The 16,288-nt window shown below is 40.5% G+C and overlaps 2 long non-coding RNA genes across 2 annotated transcripts in view; one reads left to right on the top strand and one right to left on the bottom strand.

Moving 5' to 3' along the window:
* LOC144320588 (uncharacterized) overlaps window positions 1-15,187 on the bottom strand; it is a 66,376-nt gene extending 51,189 nt beyond the window's left edge. The window contains exon 1 of the long non-coding RNA XR_013386209.1: window positions 15,094-15,187. This is a non-coding gene — a long non-coding RNA (uncharacterized LOC144320588). The remainder of the gene's footprint in view (window positions 1-15,093) is intronic.
* LOC144320086 (uncharacterized) lies at window positions 3,849-11,418 on the top strand. The gene is made up of 4 exons (XR_013385669.1): window positions 3,849-4,117; window positions 4,597-4,793; window positions 5,117-5,371; window positions 11,029-11,418. It is a non-coding gene; the product is annotated as an uncharacterized LOC144320086 (long non-coding RNA).
* Window positions 15,188-16,288: the final 1,101 nt, after the last annotated feature.

Raw genomic sequence — 16,288 nt, forward strand, 5'->3', positions numbered from 1 at the left:
CATTCACTTTCCATGACCACCCATCATCCATAATGGGTTTCGTGACTTACCCAAATACATAACCTCACATGGCTTTATATTGTTACTTAGCAGTTTCATGTATTTCTAGCTTATTCCTCTAAATCAGTGAAGGCTCCTCAAAGCCAGGGACCAGGTCTTAGTACCCCTTCCCATCCTCCACCATCCCCCACATGAAGCTGCCCACATAAAAGGCATTCAATGAATACTTGTTTACTCAAATCCCATTATTGTGGGAAACCTTCTAAGTGACCTTTGAATGAGTAAGTTCTCAATCTTTAACTTTCTATTCATGTGTGGCACGCAATAGAGACCCACTGTTTGAAATTACATCCAGAACTTCTGTTGACTAAGTGTGGTTTGAGTTATTTCATGCAGACAAAAAAAAAAGAGAGAGAGAGAGAGACTGTTTGCTTCCGGAAAACATTTTTTATAATATTATTATTGGCGACTCATGCTGACATGGAACTACTTCTTTATTTTGGCTGAACTTTGAACACAGATTCACATTGTTCAAGTTTCTTTTGGAGTCAACTTTACTCTCATGCAAACTTCCGAAGATTACCAGCTACATCTCTCAATGTGAAGGAGAAATGGCCATGTGTGCAGAAAATTTATCTAACTAAAAGTCCAAAGTCTGTGTTTATTTTACTGCTATTCGTTAAAATGTGCAAGTCTAGAATTTCCAAATGTTCACCATATGTGTAAGCCCAAGCAAATCAAACAATTTTCAATTATAATTGGGTAATAATATGGTCTACCTTCTGTCTCACTATTTGTGCTTGCGATGTGAGCAATAGTAGATAAATATCAGTTCCCATTTCTCATTTCCCAGACCAATATCACTCCAGAATTCACAGCACACATCACCCAGAATTCTGTACACACCAATAATCGCTCCATCTTCCCAATGTCTTTGAAACACCCAGCATGGATGTTCCTTTTCTTAGTGATGATAAATTCTCATACTCGAATCTTGTAGTTATTTAGCTCTTTTGCACTTAAATTCAGTCTTCCAACTAAGTAAATAAATAACAAATTCAGTCTTCCACTTAGAATCAAACTGTAAGTAAATAAAGTATTTTTAATACTTTTTAATGCCTTTTTATCTTCCACAACACCTGATTCCAAAGCTTTGAAACCAAACAAAAAATTTAATTGGCATATGAACAAGTAAACAAAAGCTTAAACGGCTTTTTTCATCAGAGATTGCAGGTGTTTTTTAATATTCTGTACTCCAAGAATGTGACCATCCTTTATAAATTTTACCTATAAATATTTATCCTATATTTAGTCAGAAGGTTACCTTGACTTAAAAAAATAGTTAATAGAAAGCTAGAAGGTAGTTCTGTATATGTTTGACTTTTAAAATATATTTGTTAAATTGCCGAACTATTCACTAACTTCTGTCCCAGACCTAGTCCCATATCAGGCAACTGAGATGCAAAAGCCAGCTGGGCATTTTATAAAAAGCATCCTTAACGATAACTTGGAGCATTTACAAGTATGCAGTACTTCCACCCATGTCTGATAGCTAAGTCCCTAACAGCAGCACAGTGATCTTGAAGACTATTCACATGAAGAAGCTAGGACCTACTGATCCCTGCTGCCCAATTCTTTAATGTATACCTGTTCCTCCACCTCCCCATGGTACCCGGAGCCACTGGGACTCTATTCCATGCTGTGGACATCAGCCAGATGGCTTGGTCCTGCTCTCCACCTCTCTCTTTTTTCTTTCTCTTCTCTCCTCTCTTCTGCTCTCTTCTCCTGTCCCCTCCCCTCTTTCTTCTCCTTCTCTACCTCCTCTTTCTCTTCCTTCTTCACTTCATTCATAAAATATTTATTAACAACATTTTTTATTATTTATGGGCCCTCTGTCAAGCAATGGGGACACTCTTAGAGTTAATAGACGAATAGAGAGGTGAATATTAATAAAATGATCACAAATTGTGATGAGTACTATGACGGTAAAGAACAGAGAGATATATGATAGCAGGTTCCAGAGATCTGCTCTGATCTGGAGTGTCAAGAACACAGGCCTAATTTTACACTTTGATCTCAGAGGCAAGTTGAATTTATTAATTTATTCCCCTTTTCTCTTTTCTGTTTCATTTCTGAAATGCCAACTACTGGCACCTAGGGCCCAGCGTAGTGTGTGTGTGTGTGTTTACCTTCTCTCTTGCTATGCTAGAATTTGCCAAAAAATCAATATATATATAGATATATATATATCCATATATATCTATATATATCCTGAAATTAGGGTTTGGACATGTATTTGATATTTAATAAGTGCAAAGATGGTGCAGAACTGATATTGCTTCTCCCCTATAGACTGTGGCCCCATGGACATATATCGTCTTCTGCCCTTATTTGCCTTCTAGTTGCCTCAAATTATATGCTTCCTTGGTCCCTACCACTTGGTTTGGGGCTGGCCTTATTTGCCACACCCCAGGCTGTACTTGACCTCTGTAGGCTTCCTCACCCCTGCTTCTTCTTCCTGTTAATTTTTCACCATGCAGCTCCTTAGTGAAACACATCAAAAATCTTACTCATTAATGAAAGTTTCCATTATTGCCAATATACTTACTATATTCTCTCCAAGGTAAAAAATATGTACATTTTATTCACATTTTTAATAGCAAGAGATAACTCAAAAAAGTTTTATTGGATAAAGCTTAATGTTGGCAAAAGTGTGGGAAAAATAGAAAGTCTAATGCAATGCTACAGACACTGTAAAATTTGGGAGATATACTGTCAATATCTACCAAAAATTTCAAACGCACATGCTCCTCGACCCAGTGGATCCTCTTCTAGGACATACTTCTACAAGTTGTGCAAAGATGTATGGAGAAGACTATTCATTGCTTCTATTATAATAAACACTTTATTTATTTATTTTTTTTTATAATAAACACTTTAAACAACCAAAAGGGGACTTGAGAAATAAACAATGGTTCGATCATACAAAGGGATCCTTGCTGCCAATTTAATCAATGAGATAAATCAATTTGGGTTGAGATGGAAACATGTTCACAATATATTGTTAAGTGGAAAAAGTCAAGGTACAGAATAATATAGTACTATGATCCTATTTCTGAAAAAAATCATAAATAGCACTTATGAAATAACAGGTGAATGGCAATCACTTCTGGGTGGTGGGATATCTGGGAACATTCATGTACTCAGTGATGCTTGAGCTTTAACAGTCAGTATGTCTTATTTTGTTAAATAAGTAATCATGGCTTTATAATATTTTTATACATTAATTTACAGTGGAGTTTCCCTCCTCTTATTCCCTTCCCTTTATTTGAGCGGTTTCTGTCCATTTTCTCAAGGAATGTAACAGAACATAAAAATAGCCTTTCTAGCCTTTCTGGCCTTTGTGTTCCAAAAGCACAAGCCCTTAGGGGAAGGGAATTTATTATGTGCATAAACACAATGTTTTATTCAGCAGCAAGGGGAAGGCAGAGTGTCCTTCAGACTAGGAAGAGCCACTACTTGATTGAGGTGATGAAAGAAAGTGTGAGAGGCGGTCAGAGGGAGGAGATCTTTTGAGTTACTAGAGCAGAAATAATCCACACATTGTTCTCAGTAGCTGGTGAGTAGAGGAAGGAACAGGGGTGGGAATAGGTAAGATTCCAGGAAATAAATGTTGTTTCTAAACCAGGAGTTACATTACAACTAAGATACCTTCAGGTGTCCTTGAGTGAAATGGCCCATGTTGCAAGGCAGCTGTTACTCAAAGTCTGTCAACTGCTGTCTAATAAGAGTGGGGGTCCAGCATTGCCAGACCTTCCAATTTTTCAAATCCAAAGTTTAAGTTACAAACTCTTAACTTTTAACTGGATCAATTCCATGGGTCAAATTAAATGTTCCTGTCTCAGTCTATGAGGTCTGTTATAGCAGGAATGCCATAGACTGGGTAACTTATAATTAACACAATTGTATTTCTCACAGGTCTAGTGGCTGGGAAGTCCAAGAGCAAGGTGCCAGAAGATTCAGTGTCTGGTGAAGACCTGCTTTTTCAGTCTTCTTCTCACTTTGTCTTCACATGGTGGAATAAGTGAGAGAGCTCTCTGGAGTCTCTTTTCTAAGGGTACTAATCCCATCACTAGCGCTCCACACTCATGACCCAAGTGCCTCCCAAAGCTCCACCTCCAAATACCATCACCTTGAGGGCTAGGGCTTCGACATATGAATTTTGGGGAGACATAAACATTCAGGCCACTGTAGTCCCTGTGGGTTAAACCTGACCTACAGGCCTCACGGGTGTGAACTGATTGAAGAAGAGGTGGCCTTGAAGAACAATTCCTGTGCTCCAAGTATGGACCAGGTAGCAGGAGCTATGGACATTTCTCTTCACAGGTGCCAATGTAGACCAGGATCACATGCTCCTTCCCACCTCCAGTGCCCTCTTCTTGAGATCCACAGCCATAGGTGCTGGATTAAAGAAGAGAGGGGAGGGGACAAGAAACCCAAGAGGTCCTGATGTTGTATTTTTTATCTACCAGGGCAGGTGAATAGAGACACAGTCAGAAGTGAAGAAATCATTAATATATGGATTATTTCATGTAGTCCTTGTAGAAAAAGCAGAAGAGCTCTGCCAGACCATAGAGAGCCAGTCCTTCTTTGAGAACGCAGCCTTGGCAGCCGTGGGCCTTTGCCTCGCTGTCCCTGCCACCCTTCTTCCCTTGCTGCCCCACCCCCACCAAGAAGCCCCAGTGCCCAACTCCAGCCACTGTCACTGGGATCCATGAAAAAGCCAGGCCCGTGTAAGTAGGGTTGGGGGTGACAGACAGGGAGGGGGCACTTTTATTTTTGGGATTGTGAGAAAAATGAGTTCTTGAAATCCCCAGTTGGAACCTGGAACAAATAGAAACAACATAATAAGGAGGGATTTGTTTCTCTGGTGCTGTGGATATTATAGTTTGGCCATATTAAGTCATGTTATGAGAACTGGCCTGGAAAACTAAACCAACTCTTGATTAAAAAAAATATTGAGGGGAGGTATTTGAATGCCACTAACTACAGTCAAATCTAAGGTTTTCCTCACCACTTTGCTCTCTTCCATCTCTACTTTCTCTCCCTTATTCAGGTTACTGATTCTTACAGCTCCAACTCACACCCCTACATATGTGAATCAAAACCTGGACCGCAGGTGCAACTTCTCCTCTGAGCACCAGACACAGACGCTCCCCAGCCTGGGGCACATCTCAGCCTGGGCTGTCAGAAGCTTTCGCAGAGCCTGATGAGAATCTTAATAAGGAACTCTCCAGAGGTGGCGATTGGAGGGGGAGAGAAAGGGAGAAAAACAAGAGAAATGACTGCCCCTCGCTTCAGGGGAATAGAGGTATGGCTCACCTGGCCAGAGCACTAGCTGAACTTCAACTCCTGGCCAGGCATTCTTCTATGGAGGCTCTTCCTCTCCTTCCCTTTTCTTGTCACTATTTTTCCAATCACCAAGACTTGAGATCCCCTAATCAGCTTAGATGTCAATTCTCCCAGATAGTCTTTCCTGACCCTCTAAGTTAGAATCAGGTGCCCCTCCCTGCCCTGTACTTCCCTCCCAGGAACTCTTCTAGCACTGTAGTGTGAAGCCCTGTTATTTGACTGCGTCTTACACTCTACAGTCCCTGCCTTACGATGGTTGACTTCACGATGGTGCAAAAGCAACATGCATTCAGTAGAAAACTTACTTTGAATTTTGAATTTGAATCTTTTCTCAGACTAGTGGTATGCAGTACAACACTCGCTCGTGATGCTGGGCAGCAGCAAGGAGCTGCAGCTTCCACGCAGCCAGGTAGTCAATGGGATAAACAACAGATACACAGACAAGCATCCTGTGTCCATATAACCATTCTGTGTTTCACTTTTAGTGCAGTATTCAGTAAGTTACATGAGTTTTTGAACACTTTATTATAAAGTAGGCTTTGTGTTAGATGAGTTTGCCCACCTGTAGGCTTATGTTGGTGTTCTGGGCGCACTTAACATAGGCCAGGCCAAGCTATCATGTCCAGTAGTCTAGGTGTATTAAATGCCTAATTTCTGACTTAAGATATTTCAACTTTTGGTATTTTCAATTTACAATTGTTTATCAGGACATAAGCCTGTTGTAGGTTGAGGAAGATTTGTACTTAAAGAGAGGTGGGAGGAATGAAGAAACATCTGTCTTCTTTATATTCCTTTTAGGGTAGTGATCTTATTCCGTTTTTTATTTATGGTTTAGACAGTTGAGCAAGAAATAATGGATTTCCTTATTCTCCTCAAACCCGTTTATTTTTTATTCCAAGCCCCCATTCTGACAGGCTGGGGGGTATTCTGATTTTGTTCATTCTTGGTCCTGCTTGCAGGACCTCCCTACAGGTTCCTCTGAACCTCAGTCATCAGAAACCCACCACAGACTCTTGGTTACTGCAACTATGCTAATTCTGGGCTATGCCTGAGCATAGGAATCCTGACAAAGCCAAGAGCCATGCAGTTCTTTCTCTGAGCTCTCACCACTTCCAGGGGTCAAGAGCTTCACACCTGACTCCTAAACCCACCCACTCACCCTGAAGACAAAATGGAGCCTGTCCCTGTCTCCATGCTTCCTGTTCAGCTTTCCCTGAAACACCCAGATTAATTTCCTCAGTGCACTTAGCCTTCACAAAATCAAAAGTCAGAAAGGGAAGTGTACTGCCAACAACTTCTGCTTTCTGCCCTTCTGAGGCAAGTCATACCCTGGCTTCCTGCTTGAATGGGAGAAGATAAAGAATATGAAACAAGGGCACCTGGGTGGCAAAGTTCGTTGAGTGTCTGACTCCTGGTTTTGGCATAGGTCATGATCTCGGGGTCATGATCTTAGGGTCATAAGATTGAGCCCCATTGGTGCTCAGCACAGAGTCCTCTTAAGACTCTCTCTCCCTCTCCCTTTGCCCCTCTCACCTGTGCTCTCATGCTCTCTCTCACTCTCTCTCGAATAAATAAATAAATCTTTTTAAAAAATAAAATACAGGAAGAAAAACATAGGTTTGTATCTCAGAAAATTTTCCAACTATTATATTTTATCATGTGCCTCTCCTCTTGGAGGCCTGTGGTGAATAGTACCCCCCAACCAAAGGTGTCCACATCCGTTTTGTTTAAGATTTTATTTATTTTGCAGAGAGAGAGGATGTGAGCACAAGCAGGGGGAGGGGCAGCAGGAGAGGGAGAAGCAGACTCCTCGCTAAGAGGGAGCCCATCACAGGACTCAATCCCAGGATCCCAGGATCACAACCTGAGCCAAAGGCAGATGCCCTACCAACTGAGCCACCCAGGCACCCAGGTGTCCACATCGTAATCCCTGGACCTATGAATATGCTACCTTATATACTAAAAGAGACTTTCAGATGTGATAAAAATAAAGATCTTGAGATAGGGAGTTTATCCTGGATTATCTGAGTGAGCCCAACCTAACACAAGTGTCCTATTAATAGAGAGGCAAGGGGGCTCAGAGCCAGAGAGAAAAGACATCAGTAGGAGGCAGAGGTCAGAGAAGGGAGGTGCTACTTGCTGCCTTTCAATTTGGAAAAGGGGCTGTAAGCCAAGGAATGTAGGCAGCCTTATGAACCTAGAGAAGGCAAGGAAACGAATTCTCCCCTAGAGCCTCCAAAAGGAACACAGGATTTAGCCCAGTGAGACTGGGTTTGGGCTTCTGACCTCTAGGACTCTTAATACATTTGTACTGTTTTAAGCCAATGAGTGTTGTAACTTGTTACAGCAACAATGGATAACTAATACACACCTGAGGGCACGGAGTGTATATATCTTTCACATTGGACTTATGAAGTGTCTTGCACAGGGTACTCAAATAATGTGTTTCTTTTTTAAGATTTTATTTATTTATTCGAGAGAGAAAGAGAGAGAGAGAGAGAGAGGGAGAGACACAGGCAGAGGGAGAAGCAGGCTCCACGCCGGGAGCCCGACGCGGGACTCGATTCTGGGACTCCAGGATCGCCCTGGGCCAAAGGCAGGCGCCAAACCGCTGAGCCACCCAGGGATCCCCTCAAATAATGTTTATATAATTCTCTGCCTCTCATAAATAGAAGCCTGAAAAATTGAAAGACCTTTAGCATACTAGACTTAAAATATGGTTTAATCTGAGGGATTTGGGCAGGGTTGTGGTTCATTTTAAAAATATATTGTTCAGAGCAGCCCGGGTGGCTCAGCGGTTTAGCGCCACCTTCAGCCCAGGGCACAATCCTGGGGTCCCTGGATGGAGTCCCGCGTCAGGCTCCCTGCATGGAGCCTACTTCTCCCTCTGCCTGTGTCTCTGCCTCTCTCTCTCTCTCTCTCTCTCTCATGTGTTTCTCATGAATAAATAAATAAAATCTTAAAATATATATATGTATTGTCCAGGGGCCCCTGGTGGTGAAGTCAGTTAATTGTCAACTCTTGGCTTTGGCTTAGGTCATGATCTCAGGGTTGTGGGATCAAACCCCATGTCAGGCTCTGAGCTCAACTTGGAGTCTGCTTGAAATTCTCTCTCCCTTTCCCTCTGTCAAATAAATAACTCTTAAAAAATAAAACAAAAACAAAAACTGTGTTGTCCAGGTTTTCCCCATTGCTTTTCTCTCCACCACCCAAATAGTACTGAGGAGTTTCTTTGTAGGCTGTTCTTAGGGTATGGGTGACACAGCCTGGAAAAAGAAGGCTGTTTTCTCCACCTGGCTTTTGAGCACCTGGGGAGACCCTTATCCAGCTATACATTTCTGGCATTGAGGTAAAAAAGAGTTATATATATATATATATATATATATATATATATATATATATATTTATATATTTATATATTTATATATTTATAAATATATATTTAAAAGGGAATATATATATTCAAGAGCATATATATATATATATATATATATATATATATATATCAAGAGCCAGTCGTGATGAGCACTGGGTAATGTGTGGAAGTGTTGAATCACTGTATTGTATACCTGAAACCAATACAACATTGTATATTAACTATACTGGAATTAAAATTTAAAAATATCAAGAGCACAAACTGGCCAAATTGGAGCATGGAGTTTATACCGTGAATGGTAGAGCAGAAGAAATGTGTAAGTATGTAAGAACAATTCCCACCAGAAAGGGAGGCATTCAACAAACAGGAAGGCAAGAGAGATTCCTAGACTCTGAAACTAGGGTTCAGGGGCCATGGGTCTCTGAAAAATCCTAGCACTTTGCATTCCTCCTCTCTGGGCCCAGGCAGGAGAGGGGTGGGCAGAAGAGGCAAGCCTGCAGGCAAGTTTTGGGAGCCTAGAGCAGAAACCGACAACTGGATGAAGTGAAAGCAGGTCACCTGTCTCTGAGGGCAGCAGGCAAAGCTGATGCCAGAAATGTTGATGAGACTAGACCATGTGATACCACCCAGCTATATAGGGATGGCATGTAGTGCCTATACCTGCCTTAATACCAAATGTTACAGAAGTGCCCTTACCCTCAGCCTTCGTAGGAAAGTAATGCTGATTTTTGCCCCCACATTTATTTTTTTTATTTTTATTTATTTATGATAGTCTCACAGAGAGAGAGAGAGAGAGAGAGAGGCAGAGACACAGGCAGAGGGAGAAGCAGGCTCCATGCACCGGGAGTCCGACGTGGGATTCGATCCCGGGTGTCCAGGATCGCGCCTTGGGCCAAAGGCAGGCGCCAAACCGCTGCGCCACTCAGGAATCCCTGCCTCCACATTTAATACAAGGAGGTGGTTTGTTCAAGTGACCCCAATTTGATAATATTAAGTCTTCTACCATTGGCAGAATAGGGTGCCACAGAGTGAAATAATTTCAGTTATAGAGGGTCATAAACAATTACATCTACACACATCTAAGATTTGTAGCCTGGCAAAAATTTATACCAACAAATGATTTTAAGCAGAGCTGAAATGGAAACTTTTATTGGAATAAAACCCAAACTTTTTACTTAAGATTTTTTAAAAGATTTATTTATTTAACTAAGAGAGAAGGGGAGAGAGAGAGAAAAAAAGGGAGAGGGGAGGGGCAGAGAGAGAGGGAGAGAAGCAGACACCCTACTGAGTATGGAGCTTGATGACACAGAGCTCAGTCCCAGGACCCTGAGATCATGACTTGAGCCAATGTCAGGAGTCAGACACGTAACCGATTGAGCCACCCTGGTGCCCCTTTTATCCAACTACAGTTCAAGAAAATAATTCTATTTTATAGCTTCATACTCAAAGCATTCTTGTATTTCTTTAAAAATGACTTTTTAGTAATTTTACTATAGTTTTTTTTCTCTGAGGCCAAGGAAAATTAGACTTTACAGATCAATTCTACTTGTATGTATTTTATCTTAAGAGTCTTTCCCCCTTTTTCAAACATGAGGTGATCATTAAAAGCTCCATTTTCCATCCCACAGCCTGGAAACATCCTTGATGCAGAGGAAAGATAATAATCTGGATCTGCTCAGGGAAAGAGACCCAAAATAGTTTATTTTCATGGCATATCAGCATAATGTAGTGGAAAAGTCACACGCCCAGGAATCAGTAGACATGGTCTCCTGGCTTCCAGTGTGGGAGTTTAGGCTCTGAGTGGGAGTTCCGTCAGCTGGTAGCTATCCTGTTTCCTTTATCCCTATTTGTGAAATGTAGTGGCTGACAGGATTTCCAACACAGTGCTTCTCACACTTTAATGTGTGGCTCTTGCCTGAGTGTGTAGAGCCTGCCCTAGGGGAAAGCGTGACATTCTGCATTCTGACCAGCTCCCAAGAGGCAGATGATGCACGTGCTCAAACCACATTCAAATACACATTGAGGAACTCCAAGGGACATCCCATCCCCAAAATGTTTTGTATTTCCTTAATTCATGTATGTCTTCAGAGAACTGCCATTGGTCATATTTTTAAAAATACACATTTTGGACAGTTAAGAAGGACACATACTGTTTGAATTTAAGTTAATTAGGGGTTGGGATTGCCATTAGGGCTTTTGGATCACTACAACTACATAAACACCTTTTTTTTTTCCTGTAGCCCTGGCTCTAGCTGCACATCAGTATCACCTGAGGTGCCTTCGAAAACTACCAGTGCCTGCTAACTCCACCCACCTACCCACCCACCCTGCACTTCCACGAACACCAGACTACAATTGAACTGGTCTGGGGAGGAACCCGGCCACCGAGTGTTTCTCAAAAGCTCTGCTTGTCTTGTGATTCTAATGTGCAGCCAAGACTGAGAACCACTGCAGGCCAGCCTCCCCGGCTATGAAGGCGCTCCAGGTACGATCAAGTTGGTATTAAAGCTACTCACAGCTGTTATGCATTATCTCAGGGCATTCTCATGGAAAGCTTAAATTATATAACTCACATAAACATTTCACTTATGAATTTGTAATTCAATAAAGGTTCTCAGCAAGGGAGATGATACAGGGAAACCTCTAGCTTTGTTTGGTCCTTTTTAGAAAAAAGAAAGAAAAGAGTCCAATTATAAAGCACACTTTGGTTCTACGGAGCACACAGGCTTTAAGGCTCATTTGGAAGGCTCAATTTTAAACAGCAAAGTTTTATAAAGTCAGCAGAAGACAGCAGAGGCAATAAAAGTTCCTAGACTAGGTTCAGCTGTCATCAGAACAATCCCTCCGCAGGGAACAAGTCTCTCCAGAAGATTGACATGGTTATGAAGCTACATCATCAGTTGAAATCTTGGCTACAGCATTTTCTAAATGTGACCTTGGGCAATTTTCTTTTAACACCTGAGTTTCCTTTTTTGGTAAAATGTGATAAGGATTAGGTTGTAAAGATTAAAATGAATTAATGTCTATACAGTGCTTTTTGTACAATGCTTGTTATATAGTAACTATTATTAATATTATCACCTACTCTGAGATTAGAAGTGAGACATTACTGGGGTGCCTGGATGGCTCAGTCGGTTAAGCATCTGACTCTTGATTTCAGCTCAGGTCAAGATCTCAATATCAAGATAGAGCCCCACATCGGGCTCTACCCTGAGCATAGAGCCAGCTTAAGATTCTCTCCCTCCGCTTCTCTTCTCTCCCTCCACCTCTCAAACTAATTAATCAACTAATTAAAAAGAAGTGGGACATTTCTATTTCCCCCTTTAAAATTACATTTTAGCACTGCCTCAGCAAGACTATAGCATGTGTGTATTTGTTTAAAGAATAATGAAAACAGTGTGGCTCTGGCAGAGGAGAGGTAGTCATAACGCCAGAAAGGTAAGTTGAGGCTGGTTTGTGGCAGATCTTACAGGCAAGGCCAAAAAGTCTAGATTAATCTTGTTGGCAAAAATGAGCTATTTGAAATTTTTGAGCCAGAGAATGACATGACCATTCTTCTGTTTTAAAATAGACCAGTGCAGAGTTCAAAGGGGGTTTGCAAGTATCTCCCTTCTTCTGAAGCCGCAAGAATTTTTCTGCCCTACTTCTACAAATGATACCAACACAACACTTACATTTGCAGTTTGTGGTTTTTCTGAGGCAAACCATTGCCAGCTAACTACAGCCCTGAAATAATTTTATTTTTGCCATAAATCTTAAAACAGATATTTGTATTATCTAAGGCACTTGAGAGATTTACATTCCAGGGCCTTAGTAAGACCCAAGTCAAAGTAAAAGAACAAGGTAATGGAATACTATCCTTCCAGGAGCAGATGAGGTCCCTCCATATACTATGGGAATTTTATATAATTAAAAGAAATTGCTAGCCTACTGTCAAGTAGCTCGCAGGTTTAGGGTCAAGGAGTTTGTAATTGAGACTTGGGGCTTGACCAGGTATGATCCAGAATGTGAACATTTTTGCAGGCTAAGAATTTTGCCCAAATCATCTCCCATATGTTAAAACCAGAGTATGTAGGGGCACCCATCTGGCTCAGTTGGTAGAGCATGCAGTTCTTGATCTCAGGTTCATGAGTTTGAGTCCCACATTGGGCATAGAGATTACTTAATAAAAATTTTTTTAAAAAACAGAGTATATAAAATTAGGTAATCTGACTCTGGCTTCTACTTAAGGAAAAGACAAAACACTTAAATAAGTGACAAGGGTCTGAATCAGCTGGTAGTTGGAGGAAGAGAAAGGGAAGAAACTTAGGAGACATTAACTAGTAAAATGCTGAGAATTTAGTTCCTCTTGAAGGCTATGTCTAAGTCAGCTTTGTTTTAGGGGGTGCCTAGCCTTATTCCTGGCACGTAGTACACTCTAAAGTCATGTTTGTTGAATGAATAAAGGGGGAAAAGTGTCAAAAGGAACCAAAGATGGGAGAGGAAGTAGATGGGGTAGAAATAAGTCAACATATACTACAAAAATACTTGAGGTTTCATATATGAGTAAATGGTTGGTCCGAGAATTCAAATACAAAAGAATTGGTTTGGAGGGTTGCCAGTCTATCTCACAAAGTTCTGATGAAGGCAAAAGAAACAAGGTTAGTAGGACATTTCTGTAGCTCTATCTGAGGTATACATGTTTGCATTTGTTTATTCCCTAAACATTCTTGAATGTTCTTTGTGTTGTGCATTCATTCAAAAAATATTTCATAAACATCTATGATCTGTGTTATAAAGATGAATAGAAGAGAACACTTGTCTGAGAAACTCACTGGCTAGTGATTGAGATAGAAATGAAATACAGTAATAATAATACCCAATGTTTATTGGATATTGACCATATGCCAGATGAAAGTATTTTGTGTATTGATTCATTTTATCCTCATTACAATCCTGTGAGGTATATGTTACTACTATCTGTGATTAGTGGAATAATAGCCCCCTTCAAGTGTCCATATTTCAATTTCAAGAACCTGTGAGTATGGTATATTATATAGCCAAGGGGAATTAAGCTGAATATAGAATTAATATTGCTAATCCACTGACATTGAGATAGAGTATCCTGGGTTAGCCAGGTGAGTCACATATAATTACAAGCACCTTTAAAAGTGGAAGAGGTAGGGGAAGGCAAAGAGAAGGCAGAGTCAGAAAGACATGGATGCAAGGTTGGAGGGATGTCAAGTCTCAGTCTTCCATTGTTAGCTTTGAAGATGGAAGGGAGTTAAAAGTCAAGGAATGTCGGCAATTTCTGGAAGCTGGAGAAAGCAAAGAAACAAATTATCTGTCCCCTAGAGCTTCCAGAAGCCACACAAGCCTGCTGACACACTGATATTAACCCAGGGTAAAAGACCTGTTTCGGACTTCTGACCTCCAGAAATGTAAGATGACACATTTTTGTTGCTGTAAGCCATTAAGTGTATGGTACTTTGTTACAGCAACAACAGAAAACTAATACCTACTCTGTATTTTTTTTATTTAAGAAAAAGTCCTTTTATTTTATATTTTTTTAGAGATAAGGAAATAGAGGCACAGAAAGACTGTTGTTATCCAAATTTTAATTACTTAACATTGTTCCTTTATGAGGGTTTCCTGGTCTTTCTCACTTCTCTGGCCACCTCAGGTTCCTTGCAAGTTCCTTGATTCATAAGCAGTCTCTAAATGGCAGTGTTTCTCAGGAATTTCTTCTAAATGCTTTTCTTTTTCTGTTTGAATATTTTTCCTAGGTGATCTCATCCACTCCCAGAGGTTTTTTCTTGTTGCTTTTTAAAAAATATTTATTTATTTACCATAGACACAGAGAGAGGTAGAGACATAGGCAGAGGGAGAAGCAGGATCCCTGTGGGGAGCCTGATGTAGAACTTGATTCCAGGACCCCAGGATTATGACCTGAGCCAAAGGCAGATGCTCAGCCACCAAGCCACCCAGGTGGCTCACACTCACAGTTTTAAACACTGTTTATAACCTAATTATTCCCAACACTATATTTCTAACTTTGTCCCCTCCTTTGAACTCCACACTAATAAGCTTGTTATCTGTATTTGGATGGCTTACAAACATTCCAAATCTAACATATGTTCAAAACAATCCAATCCTACCACAAAATGGCTCCACCCCCACATTCACTTACATTTGTCTCAAGTCAAGAAACTGAGTCAGCCTTTAGTCCTGTCTCTCCCTCTATCTCCACATTCACACCAGCAACCTATCCACGTCTTTCTACCTTCACTTCTACCAACCTGATCCAAGCCACCACCACGTCCTACCTTGAAAACCACAGTGGCTTCCCCACAGCCTCTCTGTGTCTATCCTTGTTCCTCTGTGGATCTGTTTTCCTCACCTTTTCCTCACCACAATGACTGTCCTTCTTAGACAATAAATCAGATCTTGTCATGTCCCTGCTTAACACCTTTCAATGGCTTTCCATTCTACTTAAAATAATATCCAAACTCCTTTTCAATGACTCACAGAGCCCTACACAATCCTGTTCCTGCTTACGTTGCCAACCTCACCTGTCACCACTGCCCTTCATTCATCTACCTTTTTCCAACCCTACCCAGTTTCTTTCTGAAGTTACTCTGAATTTCCTGCCTCAAGAGCTTTGTATCACAGCTTCCTGCTAATATTGTACACGTGCATTTGCGCACATACACATAACATATACCTTTCACCTATATATTACCCATTCTTCAATGTTCAGATTAAATGTTTCCTCCTTATAGAGGCCAGCATCAAAACATTTTTACTCTGACGCCCAGCCATTCTCCAATGTGATTCTCTATCCCAGCCCCCATTTGTTTAACATTTATTGCAACTTGCAGTAATTTGTCATTTTAATGACTTGGTTTTTTGCTTTTGTCTTTCTAGTAGGTTAGTTACAGACACAGGAACTGCGTCTACTAGGTTACCAATGTAACCCCAGAACACATGCCTGACACATAGTAGGTGCTCAATAAATATTTGCTGACTATTGACTAAAGGTTGCATATTTCAAAGTTAGTAATGTCTAAAATGGTACTGATACTATCTGTACCATTATCTATAGCATATCTATAGTAATGCTACAACTACCTAAATGGTGAATTTGAATTTAAGTCAATAACTGATCACTAGCCAGTTGAATTTACATTTTATAATATCCTTTTATTCCATTAATTGTACTTACCTATAAATTAAATCAACTATACATTTAAAAGTAAAATTTCATGTCATAATTTTTTTTAAATTTGTAAATGTCATGACAAATTTGATATATACATAATTTTTCCCTAAAGACTTTGAATCAGTTTAGCTTCTTTTTGGCTTTTACACTTATAGTAAAAATCACATGGTACAGATTCAGAGTAAGAAAATACATATTTAGAGTAGATCAGACCAGCACACATCATATTTTTTCCCCAAAGTTGGAGGTGCTAATGAGAAGTTTATGTGCCAGACACAAGTTTTTAAGAAATCTTCAAT

This window comes from Canis aureus, chromosome 9 (genome assembly GCF_053574225.1).
Source record: "Canis aureus isolate CA01 chromosome 9, VMU_Caureus_v.1.0, whole genome shotgun sequence".
NCBI lineage: Eukaryota > Metazoa > Chordata > Mammalia > Carnivora > Canidae > Canis > Canis aureus.